Source organism: Castor canadensis, chromosome 18 (genome assembly GCF_047511655.1).
Source record: "Castor canadensis chromosome 18, mCasCan1.hap1v2, whole genome shotgun sequence".
Classification (NCBI taxonomy): Eukaryota; Metazoa; Chordata; class Mammalia; order Rodentia; family Castoridae; genus Castor; species Castor canadensis.
Genome location: NC_133403.1, coordinates 7,588,050 through 7,594,307, shown reverse-complemented (window position 1 = coordinate 7,594,307; position 6,258 = coordinate 7,588,050). Strand labels below are relative to the sequence as shown.

The 6,258-nt window shown below is 41.5% G+C and overlaps 2 protein-coding genes and 1 gene segment (V, D, J or C); all 3 read left to right on the top strand.

Annotated features, from left to right (window-relative positions):
- Positions 1 to 6,258, top strand: part of LOC109700162 (immunoglobulin lambda-1 light chain-like) — a 310,825-nt gene that overhangs the window by 214,643 nt on the left and 89,924 nt on the right. The gene's annotated exons all lie outside the window — the stretch shown is intronic.
- Positions 1 to 6,258, top strand: part of LOC109700167 (immunoglobulin lambda variable 8-61-like) — a 356,654-nt gene that overhangs the window by 268,768 nt on the left and 81,628 nt on the right.
- Positions 1 to 6,258, top strand: part of LOC109684485 (immunoglobulin lambda-1 light chain-like) — a 524,269-nt gene that overhangs the window by 464,848 nt on the left and 53,163 nt on the right. The window lies entirely within an intron of this gene.

Here is a 6,258-nt window from a genome sequence, read left to right as displayed (position 1 = left end):
TCCCCCAAGCTCCTCATCTATGGTAATAGCAATCGACCAACAGGGATCCCTGATTGCTTCTCTGGCTCCAAGTCTGGCAACTCAGCCACACTGACCATCACGGGGCTCCAGCCTGAAGATGAGGCTGATTATTACTCTCAGTCCTATGACAGCAGCCTCAGTGCTCGCACAGTGCTTCAGGTCCATAAGGAAGTGAGACAAGAAACCTTCCTCTTCTGACAGTAGGGTGAACACCCAGCAGCTGGGTGTTCATTGATTGGTTTTCATTGGCTAAGATTTACAAATGGGATCATGCAGTATACAGTCCTTAAATTCTGGTTTATTTCAGTGTGCATACTCTTTTGGGCACAATTCCATGATATGGTGATTACTCCAGGAGACACCTCAAGACTTCATGAACCTGGGCACATCCATCTTTGGAGGCTCTTATTTTATGATAAATGCATATGAGAACACATTTTTCTCATTCCATTAATTCACAGATAAATAAAATACCACCTGAAATGCATACATTTCAAGTCTGATTCTGAAAGAAATCAACATATTTTATTGGGCCTCTTAAAATATTGAGTTCTTGTTGGCACTGTCTTTTGAACTCCCAGCCTCCTGCTTGCTAGGCCTCCACTTTGACCACTTGAGACAGTTTGCCAGTCCTTTATTAAATCTTTAAAAGTACTTTAAGAGGCATACTTATAAAGTATTTTCAGGTACACAACCTGCTGAATTTCACAATTTCCTGAGACTCATCTCCCCACCCCTGCCAATTGTTTGATTGTAATGATACTAAATACATTTCAGTTTATGGGGAAAAGAATTAAAAAAGTGTAATTTAGTCCAAATCAATATCTTACCTAATTGACAGCATCTCCCAAGAGCCTCCAGGACAGATGTCATCTCATGCTTTCCTGCATGCAGGAAAACTCAGGGCTTCTAAAGCCCTGAGTTCTGCCATGTCTAATTGACCAATCCCTCAAGACAACACTTGCAAAAAGTGTTTTGGGAGGGGATTTAAGAGAAGATTACCTAACAGATGCAAAGGCCATTTTCAAGATTATGAAAAGAACATTCATCACAATTTGGTGGAAACAGTTTCAGAATTTGCCCATAATGAATTGTGAGAATAAAATTTGATATTTATAGATATTAAGGGTTAGCACTCTGAAAGGGATTCTTCAAGGATGGTGAGGGACTGCCATGATAAGCAAGTTCAACTTTGATTGTTCTAGGCAGCGCAGTCCTTTCAATTGGCTCAGCTTTATGCATTGTGGGCTCTCTGAAAGGACATCTTTATGAATTCTGATATCCCAGGATTAAGTAGAAAAAAGAAAATTTAATTGCACAACTTATGACTGGAGAAGGGGGTCAGAGAACAGGAGCGACAGTTGTGGAATTGGGGCAAAGCAAAACTGGAGACTGTCTACTGAGACACTTTGGGGAGGACACACAGAATCAAGAGAGTTCAAAAAGGCATCCAATGGTAGGAATATGGCCTTTACTGGAAATGGGCCTGGAGTTGTCCTTTAGGTTTCTGGAGAAATCACGTGACAATGAGTGTCATTGTCATCTATCATGTACTACCTTCTCCAGCCTCTGCAACTCTGAGTTTCTGGAAATGTCTAGTTCACACCATTAACCCTAGTCTCGTTCCCAGCACAGATCAGCAGGGCAGGTTTTCATTTTGTGCTCATACAGAGCTTGTAGAATCCTGATGTGTGAAACAGATGACTCAAATTTTACATGGCTGTGCAGAGACGGGAGATTCAGGTACATCATGGAAGGACATGCTGAAGATAAACTGGACAGAGCAGAACACAATGCATGTGACTTAGAGTGGCAGGGATATCGAGGGCTGTTACTGAGCAATCTATGATGTGAATCCTAGCTGGATCCATGTCATGTCACTGATCAGAAAGACTGATAGCTTACTCAAAGAGGCCAAGCTGGTGTGTAGTCTCAAACTCCTGGGACCCGCAATCCTGCCCACTACCCAGGTCTGTCCTCCCCTGAATGACTTTCCAAGTAGAGCTCATAATCAGGGCCCAGACTGGGGCTTGAACATTCTGGGAAGACCATGGTTTGCATGAAGTGCTCCTCCCTCAAATCCTGCTGCTGTTAGAAATAAGATAAACTTGGACCCAGAAAGAAGTGAAGGTCATCTGGATGCAGAGCTGTACTGGGTCTTCCACAGTGAGGTGAGCTTCCCTCTTTGTCTATCTCACCCTCCTTATTTTCTGCACAGATGTCTGGAAAATAACTGAAAGGATATCTCAAAATAGATATGCTGCTTTCCACTGACTCTCTTCTCTTCCTGCTGACATTCATGGACCTAGGCCCAATCTATGCTGCCTCAGCCTTCATCAATATCCTGGTGTATGGTGTAGAGAATCAAAAATCATCCAAACTAGAAGCAGGAGCAATGGTGGGAAAAGGTATGTGTTCTTGTAGAAGTAGATCTCCAGTGGTGCCCCACAAGCTTCAATTATGATAGAATTACTGGACAGGTCACATTCCAGGTCAGAAAACACAGCATCTCTCTGTATCTGTGGGATACAGACTGGTTATGATGACATATTTGGGACCCAACTTAATTGCCCACTTAGTTCTCCAGGCAGAGGAAGTCTTACAGAGCCTATTGTCTGCTCAGTGAATTTGTTTCTCTGTCAGGCCTTGATTAAGTCAGCTTATTAATACTAATTGCTTTGACAGAACCCAGAATTTCAGGACAATACCAGGAATAATGTTTGATGGAATATGGCTTCATCTCAAATTTTTCACCCAAATTTATCTCTTCTCAAGAATTCATGGTTGTATTTTCTCACAGTGATTAATTTTCCTGGATGAGAAGTCTTAAGGATCCAAAAGTAGGTGCTCGTCTTTCAACACACTCGAGTCTTTTTCATCTGCATGAGGACCAAACCCAAGGGCTCGGCACACACAGCACTTCTCTGGTTACACCCTCCACATGTGGATTCCTTTTTTCTCCCATCAAAACACAACAAACCCCTTGGTCACTTCTGTGTTGCTGAAGGATCAGATTCTCAATTCCATGGGTATTATTCACAGAAGTATAGTCTCAGTTACCTCCTCATTGCGATGGGACAGGGAATAGTGAGAACCTGACTTTTCATCAACTGTGACTCAGGACTGAAAGGTTCAAGCCCAGCTATTTAGAGCTTTTAATATTTTGCTGGCCCTCTCCTCTTGTGTATTCCATCATAGCTCCAACCTGTGCTGTCTGCCATTATCAAGTTATATACTGATAAGGATATACTCTGACCTAAAAGACTTCCTTTTCCAAATACTAGAGTCACAGAGATGAGAGAAGAGTCTCTTCTGTCATGGAGAGAAGAAAAAGACACAATTCCTAGTGTTCTAGATGGAGGTTACTGTTCTGTCTCCCATCTGAACATCCTTCACTTTTACTTCCCATGCACTGTCCATCAGGGAGACTGGATTCCCAGGATTGACTTTTAAATCACACTGTGAGATAGAAACATAAGTCCAGATTGTACATAGCTTGTGGGGTAATATGAGATTAAGTGCATTATGTGTGGGATCTTCCCAAGTCCACAACTTCAGAGAAAATAAAGTAAGCATTAAAGACAATGTTATTTCCAAGGTCTTGGAAAGCTGTTGCCTTTCTCAAATTCTCATTTGATGAACATGACTGCCCTGAGCACCTCGGGGCTCTATGGAGTGACTAGGAATGGTTATTAATGTCGAACGACAATGCTGACACGATGTCCAAGCCAAAGGGGAAGTGAGAGAAAGAGCTGCCATCAGCCCTTTGATGTGACTTTCCTGTGCAGCACCCAAACTTTGGCCAATGAGGCAGCTAGCCTTCTTTGTTTTGCTCAAAATTTGGATTGCATCCCCACTCCAGTGAATATGTACTAGACAGTAAGGCCTCATCCTCTCTAACTCTGTACCCAATTTTATCATTAGCAGAAATATTTTTGTTTTTTCCATATTGATCAGAAATTCATGAAGCTGACACTGTTTTTTGGAAGAAGGAAGTAAGTCAGGTTAATATACCAATAACAAAAACATGTTATCACAGAGAAAATGGAAGAAGTTGTAGTTGTGTGATTAGAGGAGTGTCCAAGGGCTTACAGCAATGAAAGGTCCGATTTAAATTTATGAAGAAAAATCTAGATGCTACAGAGTAGATGATAAAAGAAGAGGATAAAATGTAAAGATCTGGGTTAATGTAAGAGTTCAGATTCAACATGTTTTTGATGAAAGGGAGCACTGAAGAATTACTAAAGAGAGTTTAAGGTTGGTTTAAGAGGCACATGGGATGATACAGTCTTCTAAGGGAATGTGTTCATAGACAGGAGTGTTGGTTGAGACTCTGCTGACTTACACATCTGCAATGTCTAAAGTTCTATGTAAGAACACTGTCACCATGATGAAAAGGTATCAAACCTGTCCAGAAAAGCCATGATTTTTTTTCCTCTCCAATGAAAGTGAGGTATCTGCATATTTGTTTTATTTGACATGCACTTTACTCAAGAAATGTAAAATTGGGTATCACCACCAGAACAAGCCTCACCACCTTTCATCTAGGAAGCATTTCACTGTAAAATTTAATATCATTAAGAGATGACAAAAACAGAAATAAGCTTCTTATTAGGGACTTCTTTTCCCAGAAGTATAGAATAAATAGATATCAAGAAATTAAACAGTTGTTCAACTTTCCACCATTTCCTGGTTGCCACTTCTCCAAATTTTTCCTCAAGTGTGGACCAAACCATGTAATTTTACAAAAGATCCTCTAATCTGGCATCATTTATACCCCCTCCAAATGTTTGCTTGGAGGGTATTGAAAAACATCATAGCTTTTTGGGGATTAGGAGAATAAGAAAATGTAGTGTAAGAATAAGAAAATGTAGCTCTACTTGCTTCATGGCACCTCCCAAGAGACTCCAGGTCAGATGTGCTCTCAGTCTTTCTTGCATGATACAGATCTACTGAAGCCCTGTGCTCTTTCATGTCCAGCTCAGTACTCCCTCCAGACACTAGTTCAAAGGTATTGTGAAAGCAGATTTAAGAGAAAATTAATTGACACATGCACAGGTTATTTTCAAGATTATGGAAAAAACATTCACCACAAACTTTGTGGACTGTATCTCAAGATCTTCCCTCTGAGGAATTGTGAGAATATAATTTGATACTTATAGATATTAATGATTGGCAGTTTAAAGTGTACTGTTCAGGCTTGGCCCAGGGGTGCTAATAAGAAAGCAAGAGAGTTCAACTTTGCATATTCCATGGAATGTAGTCCTGTCAATTGGCTCAGCTCTCTGCATTGTGGGGTTCCTGGAAGGATAACTTTATGGAGTCAGAGTTCCCAGGATTATGACAAAAGACAAACTAAATTGCATTGTGCATGAGTTGTGGAAGAGGTCAAAGATAATGGGAGGACACACAGAACATGTTGAGTGGACAAAGACATGCCATGACAGGAACTGGGCCATGTACAAGAAGTGTGCTTGATACTGTCTGAAGGCTATGAGCAGGGCTCTTCCCCTCCCCCCCCTCCACTCCCTGACTGCCCAGTAAAGGATTAAAAGGCAGGGAAATAAAGCAAGTACATAGCAAAAGCACAAAGCAAAGTAGGGTTTATTGAAGCCAAAATAATTTGAAACAAAGTAGCAAAATATAGCAAAGTAGATAGATTGCAAAATTGAAAATGAAAACAAGAAGGCTTCTGAAACAAGAAGGAGAACCTGGAAACCAGTAGTCCCCTCAAAGTGCCCAGAGGTTTTCTTTTTGTTCCCTTCTAGTCCCTCCACTTCTATTTCCACACAGGGCATGTAGTTTCTAGAATGGTACTCCCAATTTAGGGGCACGAGGGGCAGTCTTCTGTTGATGATTTCATGTGATGACCATGATCACAGAAGAGGTCCAGGAAGAGATTCACCTGTGTCCTGCTTCTGGATGCATGGAGGTTCGTGGAGGCCTGCCAGGAAAGTTTTCAGCATGGTTTCCCACCCCAAGGGCCAGGTCTCTGGCCATGTCAGGCTTGGCATTCCATTGCTGCCTCTCTTTTGGTTTCCTGGCAATTCAGCTGCTTCCAGGTGTACTGTTCTAACTCCCTTTCAGTGGGCTTTCTGCAAGGATATCTTTATGGAGTCTGACTTACCAGGATTATGCAAAAAGGCAAGTTTAATTTTCCAATGCATGAAATATGGAAAAGGTCAAAAATATTAGGGAGAGGCAGATGCAGAATTGAGGCAAAGCTTAACTGGAGAC